Source organism: Pseudopodoces humilis, chromosome 5 (genome assembly GCF_049639895.1).
Source record: "Pseudopodoces humilis isolate 2021_Gansu_Grassland_sample_001 chromosome 5, ASM4963989v1, whole genome shotgun sequence".
In the NCBI taxonomy this organism is placed as follows: Eukaryota; Metazoa; Chordata; class Aves; order Passeriformes; family Paridae; genus Pseudopodoces; species Pseudopodoces humilis.
In genome coordinates this window covers 2,339,020-2,354,404 of record NC_142204.1, presented here as the reverse complement: position 1 = coordinate 2,354,404, position 15,385 = coordinate 2,339,020, and the positions used below count along the sequence as shown (strand labels likewise).

Here is a 15,385-nt window from a genome sequence, read left to right as displayed (position 1 = left end):
TAACGTGATATCTTCCACAGGACTCGCTCTACTTTCAACAAAATACATTTGTTCTTCTGTCATGGCATTACCTCTTCTTTCTCAAGATTTCTAAAAGCAGATATTAAAAATTAATATCAAGCACACCCATAGGTGTTGAAGCAACTTGGCTCCAGACACATCCTGCTCTCCCAAAGTGTTCCTGTAATTGCTTTCCTGAGCACTTGAAAGAGCCTCACTGAAGCATTTCATGCATGCATTTCCATTCCCCTCATTCCTCCCTATTTCAGTGCATTTTGGTTTTTAGCCTGACCTATCCCATGAAGCCAGAACGTGGCTGAATGTATCAGGCAGCCCAATATTCACTGACAATATTCATTGACACAAATTTTGCTATCAATGGCTTAAAAAAACCGTGGAAGAATTTCAAGTGAAGGGACAAGTAGCCAGAGCACTCAAAATCAGGCCATTTTCAGCTCTGAGTACTCTCAATTTGTGGGTTACATCTCTCCAAAAAAATATGGAAGTGGTTGGGTAATTGCTTTCACAATCATTTTTTACTGAGGCAGAAATTGAATTACTAGATAGAAAAAAAAAAAATCTATCTATTTTCTATCTATTAAAATAGATAGAAAAAAAAAAATAGGAGTGAAAAAACTGTAATCCAGGGCTGGTGGCAAATCACACTCGTGTCAGATGTTTGGAAACAAAGCAGCTACAAACAGCATTCCTTCCCTCTTGAGTACTGGTCAGTTCCTGGCTGGAAAAATGAATATATCCGAGGTAAATTTTGCTTCAGGAAACGGGGGAACTATTGGAAGAGAGCAATGAAAGTTTCCAGAGCTCTAGGAAACCTGGTGTCCATGGAGAATTTGGAAGGGTCAGGCTTGCCAAGCCTAAAAACCAGTAATTCTCACACATATTTTAGAGAATGATAAAGCCTTCACATCTCCCCTGAGGGCAGGAAGAGATGTTATGTGCTTAAAATGGAGCAAGAGACTGATTTTGTCCCTTGACACCAGCAATTTCCCCAGTAATTAAGACCCTTGGGAAAACTGTGTAAAGGGAAAGATAATTAAGCACTGTTACAGGTCAAGTGAGGCAAACTGCAAAGTTCTGCATGGGACACTTCCAGAAAAAAAAAAATACAACACCCAAAATTCACTTTAAAGAGTAAACTCTGCTTTGGGCCAATAGAATGAACTGGATTAGACACCAACATTTTTTATTTTTTTTTTCAATCTTCTATATTATTTAATATATTTTTTAATACTACCTGCCAGTTTCAGCCTAATTTCTACTTGTGTGTCTTCAGCAAGAGCAGCAGGAAGCTGGAGCTCCTCAGGATGGAGGAGGAAGGGCATGGTCATTACCTTCTCCACAGAAACACTCACAAAGGTTCCCAAGGATTCCACTGGCAAGACAGCAAACCCTCATAGCCAGGAGGTATCAAAAATCGATGACAGATGTAACAAAACCAGAGCCCAAGATACTTTGACTGTGGACACTGTTAACCACAGATAAAAATCAAACCACCACACAAAACCCCGATCTAAAGCCAGTTTGAGATGGCTGTGTAAGTATAATGAACTCAAGATGCAGGTCTATTTTTTATTTTTTTTTTGCCAAGCACACAGTTTTAAAGTCCATTAATTTAATTCCTTTTCCTTAAAGTAAAATAATCTGAATCTGAACATTTAAAGAAATACAATGGACAGATACCAGCTTTGACTTTTGCTGAGTATCTATTCCCTGTCCTTGAAATTCTCCCCTTAACCACTACTGCTTTCACTTGAATTTTCCCACATATTTAATTTGTTTATGAAATTCCTTTTCCTGTTACTGTAGAGCTCTGATCTGTCACTCTTGTTTGGATCACAAGCATGACATGAGTTGGTATCAGCTGTAGCTGCCACTCTACCAGCATCAGCATTCCATCTCCAAAAGTGGCTGTAAGATATTTGTGAGGAGATGAAACAAATCCACAATTTACCTATCAAATCATGCAATAACAAGCAGGATAAAACAGGAGAAGTTCTTTGTCTGTACCACTCAGCAATCAGTCTGGAGCATGAGCTGCACTTTTGACTTCACCTGCACATCTACCTACACATATTATTAAGAGCCATAAAACCATCTTTTTTTTTTTTATTTCTAAGCTACTCAGTCAAATTCTTGGCAAGGTGATTAAAATTCTAAAATGGAAGGGATAGGGGGTGGGAAGTAGGGGAGGTAAAACAGCAATAAGGAGACTTTTCTCCTCAAAACATAAGTAAATGTAGTACTAACTCTTGAGCTCACTCTGCTAAATGCCACGGGCATATGGAAGGAGGTACACAGGAAAAAAAAAAATCCAAAGAAATACCATTATTCTGTCCCAGGGGCAACAAAGGTGGACAATAATTTAGCAGTGCTTCAAAACAGCTGCCTTTTACACACATAAAATAGGAGGCAAGGTCTAGAACACACCCAGATCTCAGCTTCATACCGCTGTCTCATGCCTAAGAAAACAAATCAAGCCCAAAAGTCTCGTATTGGGTTATTTAGAATTTCACTGGAGGCTTTGAAGTTTGAGTCCAAGCTGTAGCCAGCTCATCCAGACTCATGCTTGGGCTTGGATTCTCTGAGTTTGGGCTCTCATTGAGCCCAGCCACACCATCCTCCCTGCTGTCACATTCATAGACATAGAGGGGAGAGAATCCTTCACCGAAGTCACCTGGCTTTCAAAGCAACCATCTACAAGGTCTGAGACCTCCTTAGCTCAAAACAAAACTTCTGCATGTAGCAATGCTATTAATATTTAGACCACATCAGGATTTAGCAAGTCCTTTTCCAGAGACTCCAAACCCAGCCCTCTCCTGAAGAGGATCTAAGACCTCGGGACAAGTCAGTCTTCATCTCTGTTCCCCCTCTGCACAGGCAGCATTTTTATAAAAAAATAATTACTTCTTTTTAGGGTAAATTGGAAACACTTCAGGCAGGAGTTCCATTTAGTTAAACATTCCCATGCTGTATGTGTCACTGGCACCCAAACACACCTCTGGAATAACCAAATCCAAAACAGAACCTAATCTGGTTCTGTCAGGTCAGGTTGTTGCCAACAAACAAAAAAAACCCAAGGCATCTTGCTGAATATTCCTGTATCTGCTCACAGAGCTCAACCCAGTCGTGGTGCTTTAGGATTAAATCTGGGAAAGGTGCAGATAGGTAATTCAGTAATGAGTGAATGACCTGTGGCAGAAAGAATTTCTGCTGGGGCTGCTCAAAGCCATCCAAAACAGAGACTGTGCTTCCCACAAGTGCAGTGTGGGTCACCTTTGTTTCTGTGCCACATTCCCCTGCCACAATCTCCCCTCTCCCACTGCTGTCCTCTGCTCCTCTCTCTGGTTCCAAACATGTCTTAATCTCCTCAAATACAAGTTCTGTACAGCCTTTTTTCTTTCATATTCTTTACAAAAGGTCATTCGGGGCAGGTTGCTTGCCTGGGATGTTCTTCTGTTTGAATATTTTATGTGCAAGTTGGACAGTGTAGAGAGGAGCCATTTAGATCCAAATCAGAGCCTCCTCTGTTCCTCTCCTAGCTCAAGTTGGATCAGACTTCAGATGAAATAGTGCCAACAATTCAAACTGCACTCAGAAGATTTTAGCTGGAATATCTTCTGGACAGTAGCCGTTCTTGGGAAGTCCACCTAATGCCAAAATTCCGTAGAAATGCTTCCTGCATTGAACTACAGCCCTACAGCAGAGCTCCTTCTTGTAATGGATCTAAAACAGAAACCAACAGAAATGTTTCCTTCTTCATTTCCCTTTAGTGGATCCAGTATTGAGGCTGCATTTCCATTTATTTTGTTTCAGTGTGATGTGGGCATGAAAAAGTCATGCATAATCCCTTCTCTCCTACCTCAAGAGCTCATGCACCTTTGCATGCCCTCCTTATAATTTTGAAATATTCCATGAACCTTTCAGTCCTCATCCATGGCTCCAGCCTGCAGAGAAGCCTCCACCTGGGCAGTAACTTCCACATGAGTGGTTTTGTCTTTCCAAACACCAAATCCCACAACACAGTGGAAAATTCAGCTATCACTGAGAGAGGTTTTTTTTCCTCAACTCCTTATCCTCAGCCACCTCAGAATATTGACTTCCAAATACAAACTTATCTTACCAAAACTGTCAGTCATGAATGGCTTTGTGCAAATTTCTCAGCTCACAGAAGCAGAACTGGACCTGGCTAAGATGACTGCCCATGAGAGAGCCTGGATTTCAGCTGTTACAATCCTCAGACCCCCAGTGATATTAGTATATCACTAATAAAGACCTGGTCCTCACAAATTAACATCATGAACGTTATTGCACTGAAAACTTCACCAGATTTCTATCTTAAAAATGATGGGTAGAGTTGGAGGTCTGCCTCCAGCTGCATCTGCTTCATGTAGTTTTTTTAAACCTGGTAAATCCATATGCTGTGCCAGTGAGGGGATTTACCAGCCTGGGCTCAGAAGAATCATTTGTGACATGTCTTAATTTGTAAAAATAATATTTTATTCTCTCCGTGCCACACTCCTAGCTCTGCTGCAATTTTATGATATTGCATTCAATTTGTGCTGATATAAACATGCCTAAATGAAAGATAGGCTTACTTCCTCTTCCAGGCCTGTCAAACAAATGTATTCTTGCTTGTGCTGGTCTCTCAAACTAAAAATTAACAGCTGGGCAAATCAACAAAGGAAACTTGGACATGTTAAAAGCATATTCTCAGTGGGTCTCTAGTGAATTTTGCAGAGGTTACACTCTATATAAAGTTCATCATTTTCATTTAGTTCTCCTCTTCTTTTAGCAAATTAATCATTAGACAGAAGCAGGTTTTTTACTGATGGCCCTCCTCAATCTCCACAAGCCTGGACAGCAAAAGCTTACAGGTCATGTAATGTGGTTTTCTGCAGCTATTTGCCCAATTATTTAACATTGTCACTTCCTTATATCTTCCAGATCATGCACAAACTTGAATCAACTCTCACAGCCTCACCAAATGAAGCTACTTCAATGTTATTATCCACTAACACAGACAAGAGAGCCAAGCAGACAATTGTATAAAATCATAGACACCGTCAGCAAAAAGCTGAAAGGTCAGAACTGGTGTGATAATTCCAGCACGGTGCCACCTTGAGCTAAAAACCACAGGCATGGTTTCAGCCATTTTTGCATCTTTGAGAAAGGTTATCAAAATTTGTAACTGAAAAGCTTAAATTTGGCCTGTTTTGTTCGTTTTGTTGGGGTTTTTTTTGTAGTAGGCATCAAATAATGTGCGATGTGGCAGCAGAAAGGGTCCATGCAACAACATGAAATGAACACACTCGAGGCAGAAAGGTGATATCCCAGCTCTGTGATGATCACACCTGGAACACTTCATTCAGCTCTGGAGAACTCATTTCCTCAAGGACAATAACAACCCAGAGGAAAACCACAAGAGAGCCATAAAAGTGTTAAGCAAGCAGAGAGGGACTGACTTACAAAGAGATTAAAAAAAGCTATGGATGCATCAAATAAGTTTTAAGTAGGGGATGTGACAACTGTCTGCAAGTGTTAGAATGTTAGAAAAGACAGAGAATCATTTTAGTGAAACAAAAGTTTACAGCTACAGGGAGCAGTAGTAAATTAAAAATTATGAAAACACTTACTGGTCAAAAAAGGTAATTTTAATAGCAAAATCTACTGGAGTATAGGGTAGACCTGATAATATGCTTAACCAACACTTCTGCTTGCCAAATTCTCAACCCTTAAGACCATGAAAGTTGTCTGCTAAATACTGAAGACTTTCTATTTTGGAATTTCTCCTGTGGAATATTCTGTCCCTTGCTGGGGAAGCTTCAGATATTCTCAGCCCTGAGGAAGCACACACAGGTCAGGCCCATTGCTCTTGCACCACTCCCAGGTAGTCTGGCTCTGGATAAGCCAGGCTCAAGCAAACCTTGAGAGTCACCAGGACAGAGTTTTGCCTTCCCCAGCCTTGGGTAAGCCAGCAAAGGGAATGGGAATGCTCATGGCAGGGCCAGCCAGGCTCACCTCACCCTGTTATTTCACCTGAATGACAGCACAGTCCATAACTACTGGGATCTGATTTCCAGAATGATCCACATCTAGGGGTGAAAAGCACAAGGGAACCGCAGATTTCGCTGTAACAACATCCTTTGTCTTGAGAAAAACTCTTTTTTCCCCCTCTATTGTACATCAGTGAGAATTGTTAATGGGTTCTTATTCTATCAGACCTGCTAGTTTTTAAGTAAAGCAGTGGCTGCCCACTCTATAAAATATGAGCACAGGCAGTAAGAACATCGAAGGCCCATTGCTGGCTGGCCAATTTCCACGTATCCTAATATGGTTAAGAAAATGACTGGAGCCCAGAGCAGAGTGCCAAATTTAACAACTCTGCCACAGAGCCCTCTGCTCAGGCTCACTGTACCTTCACTAGCAGGGCAGCTGCTGCCTGTGGATGTGAACTGGACCATAATTGTGCTCTGCAGAGCCTCTTGCTGTCCCTGCCCTGCCAGCGAAGGTTGGGGCTCGCTGCCATACAAGGCTTTCAGGGACAGCAGCTCATTGGAGTGTTTCCCTTCTTGGGCTAAATATATTGAGGAAATCCTGGGTATCCCGAGGATATAAAAGAATATGCACTGCACGAGGCACTCTGGGTTTGTGTAAAAAGCAAGATTTTCAAGGGCTCCAATAAAAAAAAAACACTTTTTCTACTGCTAATGTACGTATGAGAGGATTTACTCTTATCAAACCTATACAAAGGGCAGGTATCTTCCTCTCTGTTTTGCTACTACTGCTATTTATGAAACTTGGCCAGCTGCAGGCTGCTTACCTGCCCCTGAGCCCACTGCAAAATGAACCTTGCCCACTTGTGTTACATATTTGCATTTCAGTTCTTCCAAATTTCACTGGGCAGCAAGTGGTTTAGGATTTCTGAAAGGGCTGACAAAGTAAATGAATGACATTATTGAGGTCGGTCTTCAAGTCACACTTCAGCCTTCCCACTTAACTCTCCTTTGCAGTGCCACCAAAATCATTGCACAGCCTGATAACAGAGATTTGTTGACAGAAGAAAAGGGGATTATTGAGTTTCTATCAGTGAAACAACTCACTTCAGGCATTAAAAGAACAATGCTACCTTGATTATGCAAAAGGCTTAGCTGGCCTCTCCCAGATCATTTCCTATGAGATCATATGCAGACTTGGAAACAGAAGGGACTGGTTTCAGGAAGTTTGGAAGCCTTTTATGGATTATATTAACAAGGCACAGGCTGTTCCCTAAAACTGATTGTACATCAAATTCCACTGCAGCCACATGCCCTTGGCTGGAATGCTTTAGCAAAAATGATAGTACCAACAGCCACCAAAAAAAAAAAGCAGCAATTCTGTCATTTAATCTCTGTGGGTTTTGTTTTGGTGTGTGTTAGTTTGTTTTTGTTGGTTCAGCTGGTTTTTCTTTTTTTTTTTTTTTTGTAATTAATTTTAATTTTTTTGGGTACAGATAGCATACAAAAGGTTACAGTGTCTCTTCAGTTCTCAAAATTTTTAAGTATCCTACAGAGTCTACAGAGTCCAGCTATAACTTTTTAAAGAGTTAAATACCTGTCTTACATCAATAGAAATAAATGTTCAACTGCAAGATTCTGGAATGATACCTAATAGCTGTTAGTAGCCAGTTTTACTTTTTCTTCTCTGGTACCTACACAAAAGCACATCAATGTCTCAAAAACACTTTTTCCTGCTATTTGAGGTCTCAGCTACTACCAAACATTTATTATTTAGTATTTACCAGCAAACATTTCCCAGTCAGTTCAGTTACTGTACATTTACTCTTGATACAGAAAATCAAAAAGCAAATGAGAATCTGCATTCCTCCTCCAAGAAATAACGCTGTACATTTATTTTGCAGAATTTTGCAGCTAGGCATTATTTTCCTGGGGATGCAGGTGGGTGGTGCAGGTGTCTGGAATACACCAGGGCTGTCCAGTGGTGCAGCAGTCTTGTGAGCCTGTAAAGACACCTCAAATGCTTTGTTTCTGTTTGCAAGTGTCACAGCACCTAGGGAGGATCTGGCCTTCAGGCTCCTCAGCAAGGCTTTTGTCTCACTTGGGTTTCATGTTTACTCTTTGGTGATGCATAAATTGCATTCTGAACTTTACAAGACCTACACTGTGACAGACTGGATTTCACTGTGGCAGGCAAACTAACCTGTTCGTGGAATTAGATAACACTCACCCATTTATTAGCAATGACACCAGCAGATTTAGCTTTCAGTGGAAAGTAACAACATTTTCAAACAGCTTCTCCCCAAGAAAAGTTATAATCTTCCCTCCTATTTACAGATGGGGGAAGAGAGGTGTGGATAAATGAAATGCAGCTCCCTGTCCAAGCCCAGCTGGTCAAGAGCACCAGGTAAGTTCTTTCCCCATGGGGTTGCACTTTCCCCTGCCACGGCTGGAGAACCAAAACATTTACCATGAACATTCCCCCCAGCATTAAACTGCCATCCCTTACTGGAAATAAGATAAATTTTGGTTCCTGTTGGGACTGGAGAGAAATAAGAGAGGAGTGAAAACCTCAAATTTATATAATTATTTGCTATCTGTTTAATAATGGTGTTCTCTCTGCCAAAGAAGATGCAACAATTAAAAGACAACCACTGCCTTTGCTTAGTTTGGGGAATAACTATCCCTGATACAATCTCCCAGGAATCCACCCTCACAGCCTTGCCCATCACTATTTATAACTGAGTAAATATTAAAGGATTCACATCTTTTGCCCTGAAAAAACAAGACCTTTGGCCTTAAAGTTTTTTTGGAAAGTCTTTCAGAGAAGGCTGCTGCTCTGCAGCAATGTTTCCTTCCATTAAAATTTCCTCTTAAAATATATGGCCCAAAGGAGCAGCACTAGACCTCAAATATACCACAAATATGGACAAGGTTGCCTGCAGGCATTTGGAGGCTGGGAATTTGCCCAAAACATTATCCTTCAAGAATTAACCAACCCTCTGTCAGCACAGTTAACAGCCCCAAAAAACACCAATTTACTTTGACATGCCTTTGTCAGGGCAGCTCACTAATTGAATATTGCCCTGTTTATCACTGTTTAAGGCTTAATTATTCCCTAGGACTGAAACTGGAGCCTTTATAGATCCATGTGCAAATAAAAAAAGAAGAGTTTGGGAGCCAATATTGCCAAGCAAATTCAGTTTTAGGTTTCTATCCTCCTGGCTTCATCCTGGCTCACCCTGCCTCTTCTTTCCCTCATCTCCTGACACAATCTGTGATAACCAGGGACCAGAAGAGCAGGCAGGGTACAGCTGACCACATGAACTCTGCTCAGGACTTTGCTCTGCTTGGCCACTTGAACCTGCCTGTGAACACCAGAAATGAGAAAAAAGGTGATGAGGAAACAGAGCTGAGAGACACAAACTCACTAAAAGTGAATGCAAGAGCCACCAGCAGTACCACATGTGTGGCCATAACTTCCTGGGATGTTTACAAACCTTCCCCTCACAGGAAAAGCTCAGGTCATGCAAGACACAGCCCCTGATAGCGACAGCCACCCCAGAGTGGTGCTCAACAAGCAGAGAAACCCTTCAAGGCAAGTCCTTTCCTCACCTCCCCATCAAGGTTGGCTGCTTCACTTTACATTTTGCATCCTTTTTGTTTCCCTTAGCTTTCACCAAGACTAAAACTCTGCATTTGTGTTACTATTTTGTATAAATCTATAAAGTCCATCCTTTCAAATCGGTGAATTTGCTGCACATGACATCATAACCTCCACCTGTGCAGCCAGAATTCTGGAGTTTCCTCACTCACAGCAATTTGGTCTAAACAGCAATTATAAAAAAAGTGCAGCCTGGGAACATTTATTATTATTATTATTACCATCATTGCTTAGCAAGGCTCCTATCAAGTGCTGAAGCAACAATCTTTTGAAAGGCAAATTTCCTCCCACCTGGCAAGCAGAATTTTATTTTTACGTGTCCCTATCAAACTAAAACCAGAACACCTGGGGGAATGGAGAGTCATTGACTTCACTGGCACACTCAGCAACATTATTATCTTAATGACACATAATGGTCTCCATATTCATAACTTTCACCCAAGGAAAGCCTGGAGAGGCTGTTGAGCTGACCTCATTCCCTCAGATGACCACGTGTAGGGTTAATGACACTGACACAGGAGTTACACCTTCCCAAGGGAAAAAAACCCTTTTCCCATTTAGGTCACTTCCAGGAACCAGGAGGTGAATTTGCAGCCACAACATGGAAAAATTTCTCAGTGTTTTAGGGAGCTAAATTACCATGCACATACTTACTTATAATCCTTAGTGTGCAAAACACTGGGGGAAAAAAAAAAAACGAGGAAGGATCGGGGTGGAAAATTCCCAAATATACAAGTAATTCCTGGCAGTCAGTTTGATCAAGGACTACCACAAAGTGTCTTCTAAATCAGACTGATCACTAACCCAAAACAACCTCTTTCCATACCAGACTTGGAGTTTCAAAGGAAAATAAGCTAACACCAAAGCGCAGCTGGTGATAGAAATTGTCTCAACTGAACAAAATACAGCTCCAGGTAAAACAAAAAAGGCATGAGAAGCATGAAAAAAGACACATGTATGTATCTCACCAGATGTGATGCCCCTGAGCCTGGAAGATGCTGCCTCTTCAGCTCCCAAGGGATTCTTTGAGTATCCCAATGGTTATCACAGGCACTGGAAAGACAGGAGTGTTTACGTCAGGGATTAAAGAAGGCACCAAAGGCAGAAAAGTTTTACAGTTCAGATGACCTAGAAAGCAAAACAGATCTTGATCTTTGCTGCAGTTGCTGGATACAATTGCACCACTGGCTAAGCTGATTTGCTGCTCCTTTTCTTTTTCCAGTGGCTCCTGTGTGAGGAAGAAACTCCCAAGCAGGAAAAGGCAGACTATTCCATCCATCCCAACTCCCACCAAGGGAAAAGAGCAGCTTCCACTTGCAAGGAAAACTGCTCCATTCACCTGATCCTGCTGCCAGGACTGTAACCCAACCAACCACAGCGTAATGCAACCCTGAGAACATCCTGGGAAGCATCAGCCACAGAACTGAGGATTTTAATATCCAAACTGCACTGATTAATATGGAACCAAACCTGATTATGCCCCCATTAATCACTTCAGGGAAGAAAAAAAAAACTAAAAAAAACCTGAGGGAATTCCCTATTTCTTTTGGCTGTAGACCAGCACAGTTTCTTGACTGCTGGCTGCCTTCAGTCAAAGATGCAAAACCCTTTGGCTATTTGTGCAGAGCTGCATTGCCATGGGTTTCAGTGAGGGGTTGTTTGTCTGCCTGTTCATGTGCTTTGACTGCAACAGTGGCAGAACAGCCACCTTCAAGCTGGGATAAATGATAATTTAGCATGTGGTGAGAAAAATCTGCCTCTGAGCCATGCCTCAAGGGGAGAACTGGAGGGAGTTCTTGGGAGGATAAACTCAGATCTCAAATTTGGAGTAAACCAAGCCAGCTGGGAAAGCTGCTCAGGGCCTCTGGTGACTCCCATCCACTTCCATGTACAGAGGCAGTAAAAAAGACAAAACTTTCAAATGGTCATATATTCAGAAGGCTGGAATTACAAGGTGTGGAGAAATTTTCTTTATCTGTTAAACCAGGTGAAGAAAGATACCAAAAGCAAGCTGGCTTCACAAACAGCTTTTAATTAGACAAGGAGTTTACCTTCCTACATAATCAACGCAATCAGCAGGTGGGCTTAAGAGTATTCATTAGACTCATTATCTTAAGCAAGAGATTCGACTAAGCCCCAAAAAAATACATCATGCTTTTGCAAGTGACAGTGCAATTTTGCACCATTTCTTCTAAGTCCATAAGCAGTGTCAGTAATTTAGTGTCAGGGGCAGCATTTGCTTATCTTAGAGAATTTTGAGGAGTTTGTTTCAATTTTATACTCCTGGCCAAAGGGGGTTTTTGAAGGTAGCAGGTGATGAAATGAAGAGGGAGTCAAAGTCTGCTCCACACGTGCTGCACCATGGCTAAACACAACTGGTACCCTGTTGTTCTACAAAAACAACACCTTTGCTGCCCCGAGAGCTGCCAAGGCAGAAAATCACAGCTGTGACCAGCTAAGATGGCAATTCCTCCAGGAAACTCCGTTCTGAACCTTCCCAAGGCTGTATCACAGCAAATACTGAAGAATCCAGGTTTTCCTGAGTTTGCCAAACCCAGCAGACCTGGTGAAAGGAATTCAGGTTCTCTTTGTGCAATGCATAAATCCAGGTCACAGGACTATCTCAGCCTTCATAAAATTCCCATTAAAGTCAATTGCAGTTACGTGTTCTAATCCAGAGGAAATGCAGATCTCTCCTTCCACCAACAAAATGCCAAACTACTCCAATCACTAACAAAATCCAAGGACTGATGTGCCATTCAGGAGTCACCTAGCTACATGAAGTGATCCAGGTCTTTCAGGTAGAAACTCTGCTTTAACTAAAAACACCATTTACATACAGAGAAGAAAATATAAATTCGAAGGTGCAATATAGTTCAGTTAAACACCTTCAAGTTGTGTAACTCCCTGACTGCTGAGATGTTCTGCAGACAAAGCTCTGAAGGTGGACATCAGTCTTAATCAGAAGAACATCTTGTTTTCTTTCATTCTTAGCCCCCTGTGAGGCTTTAACACCAAGCTGTGAGTGCTCTCATCTCAGGGTACTTAAGTGTTCTCCTCCCCAACCAAACAAGATTACTCACCTTCTTTAAGTTAGGCACACTTTTGTTGAGGCAGAGCCAAAACATACACACAGGCACATATTCCTGACCAAGGACATGTTTTTCTTTCATGGGCTGTTTTTACTCTGTAGTCCTAAGCACAGCACTAAAAACAACTTTTTTAAAAACTAATTCATTTTGCCAAATATCTTCAAGAATTCCTTATTGAAGCAAAACTCACAAGTGTATTTCAGACCTTTTCCAACGCCATGATTCTATGGTCTATCAAGTGAAATACCATGAATGAGCAAATGCTGACAATTAGACATGACGTGAACCAGATTAATTTTTTAATCCACTTGCTGATATACTTTTATACAGTTTCATACCACATAGCCTGCAAAATATCAAAGTCAAGGGGCACCAATAACTAAAAAGCTTCTAAATAATTAATAAATTTAATTATAATTTATTATAAATAATTATACATCATATATGCTGAAATATAATTAATAAAATTAATCTATTTGGTTCATACTCAAGAAATCTCTGGATGGCACACACTAAGGAAAGCTGAGTGCAATTATCTTGCACTTGGTTCTTAAAAGGAACACTAAGTGCAACACAAATGAATTTACCTTATTCTCCACCTCATTATTTCTTCAATCTCCTTCAACAGATAATCTCATCACTATATTTACTTACATACTGATTAACTAATTACCAGGTTGGAGAAACTGAGGTGTGAATACCAAACCCAAACAGGTGTGGAAATACAAAGTTTCTCTTCAAGGAGTCAGAGATGTCTTTCATGACTTTATAACTAGAGATGGTTACTTCTAAACAGAGCAGTAGACCATTAAACATTTTATGAGCCTACTAAAATCCTGGGTTTTCCATCATTCTTCTCCAGTGTGAAATTCTGTGCTCTGTAGGAAGGGGAAACAATCATTCCAGGGAATGTTTCTCGCAGAGGGCAATCCTCATGGCCCTGTTCCATGGGGTTAAATTTTGGGAACACTTAGATGGTAAAGCCTACATTAGCAAGCAAAAACAACAGCACTGAGGGCTACCTATTTCCAATCTAGTGGAAAAAGCTTGATCCTCTTTTCCATAACCTGGACAAAGAAACAAAATGCCAAATTTAATTGCATCAACCTGGAAATGGCGAAGCCTGTGAAGTTGAGGACAATTCTGCCCATTTAAAACATTTAAAAACCTACAGCAATCAAACCTGGATTTCTGAACATCTTTGGAGCCCTGGCTCAGGACTATTAAAGCAGGTGGCATGAAAAGCAGCCAAAAAAACCCACTGAAACCATATCAGGTATGGCACTGATTCAGAGGAAAGCATTAGCTGAATTTCCCTGCTCCCTAAAAATTCTGGTTGCAGCAGTTCCCAGGGATTACTTGGCCTGGTTTTATTCAGTCCCTGGGATCAAAAGACATTACAAACCAAGTGGATCTGGGCTGCAGACATTTCAAAGGAGACAAATAGCAAAACAAAATCTTTTTCAGTGCAACCAGAACCATCATCTCCCATTTACAATCACCTGTAGAGACAACATGAGAACCACCACCCATCACAGACAGCAGCACCTCTCTGGTGTCCTTATAGCAAGCAACCCACAGCCCAAAAACACATTTGAAATGTTCTGTAGGGTCATCCTCAGGTTCAAATTCCCAACTCTTCCAGCTGACCAGGCTGAGGGCTGAAATTCGACAGGAAGCAGTCACAGGTGGCAGTTTACAAAATTCTCATGTGCTCTTGAAAATCTCCCTTAAGGTTTTTCATTTTTCATTTCTCATAGGCTTTATATATGGCTGGTTGAAGGGACATAGTTAAAATGAAAAAAAAAACCCAAAAACCAGTAATACCAGGGGTTTTTGCAAGATAGATTCTTTTACATTATCATTTTACCTATAAAAATAAGTCCCTGAGTTTCTCCTCTAAAGCACTTAAGAAAGACTTAAAGCAGTTTTGACTGCTACTTGAACTAGGGCAGCAATTGTTTTTTTTAAAGTACTTTTCCCTTCTGCTGAGAAAAAGCACAGTTAGGCACAAGCCTTGCTCAAAATACAGCTTTAGTCCCTTTCACGACTCAAACCTGAAGCTGAATTCCTGACAATATGTGTTAACAACAATTTGATGACAACCTAAGGTGTGATATTGTAACAAGGAAAAAAAGTAAAGCAGGTTGTGCTGTTTCCTTGTCAGCATCCAAAAACACAGCATTCACATGATTGCAGACAGAACACTCTTTTAAAGTCTGGGTTTAGACATTTTTGGTTACTACTTCCACCACCCACCTGCCTATGCTCCTGCCTCTAATCAATTATCAACATAAACATTGGCATTTTATTTTAAAAAAATGGCTTTTTGAGGATCCTTTAATTCCTCCACATATTTACTCCAAAGAAGGACATGTCCTGTTTTACTTATTTTTTCCCTCAACATTTTTGCTTTGTGTTTTTTCTTTATAGGAGACTGAAACATGGAGATTCCCAAGTCCCACATTTTTTGTGGGACAACTGGCACTAAATTTATAGCCCAAAAGAAAACTCTGAAGAGACAGGGTTTGTGGGACAGAGGTTTTGTTTGGTTGGGTTTTTTCCTTCTTTCCTTAAAACTGCAAAGCTCTTTTGACAGGTTTGTCACCAGGCTC

At 40.9% G+C, this 15,385-nt stretch overlaps 1 protein-coding gene across 4 annotated transcripts in view; it reads right to left on the bottom strand.

Moving 5' to 3' along the window:
- Positions 1-15,385, bottom strand: part of CALD1 (caldesmon 1) — a 152,905-nt gene that overhangs the window by 123,139 nt on the left and 14,381 nt on the right. For all 4 annotated transcript variants that reach the window (XM_088055025.1, XM_088055026.1, XM_088055028.1 and 1 more), the window contains exon 2: positions 10,647-10,731. The gene's annotated coding sequence lies outside the window, so the exon portion shown is untranslated. The remainder of the gene's footprint in view (positions 1-10,646; positions 10,732-15,385) is intronic.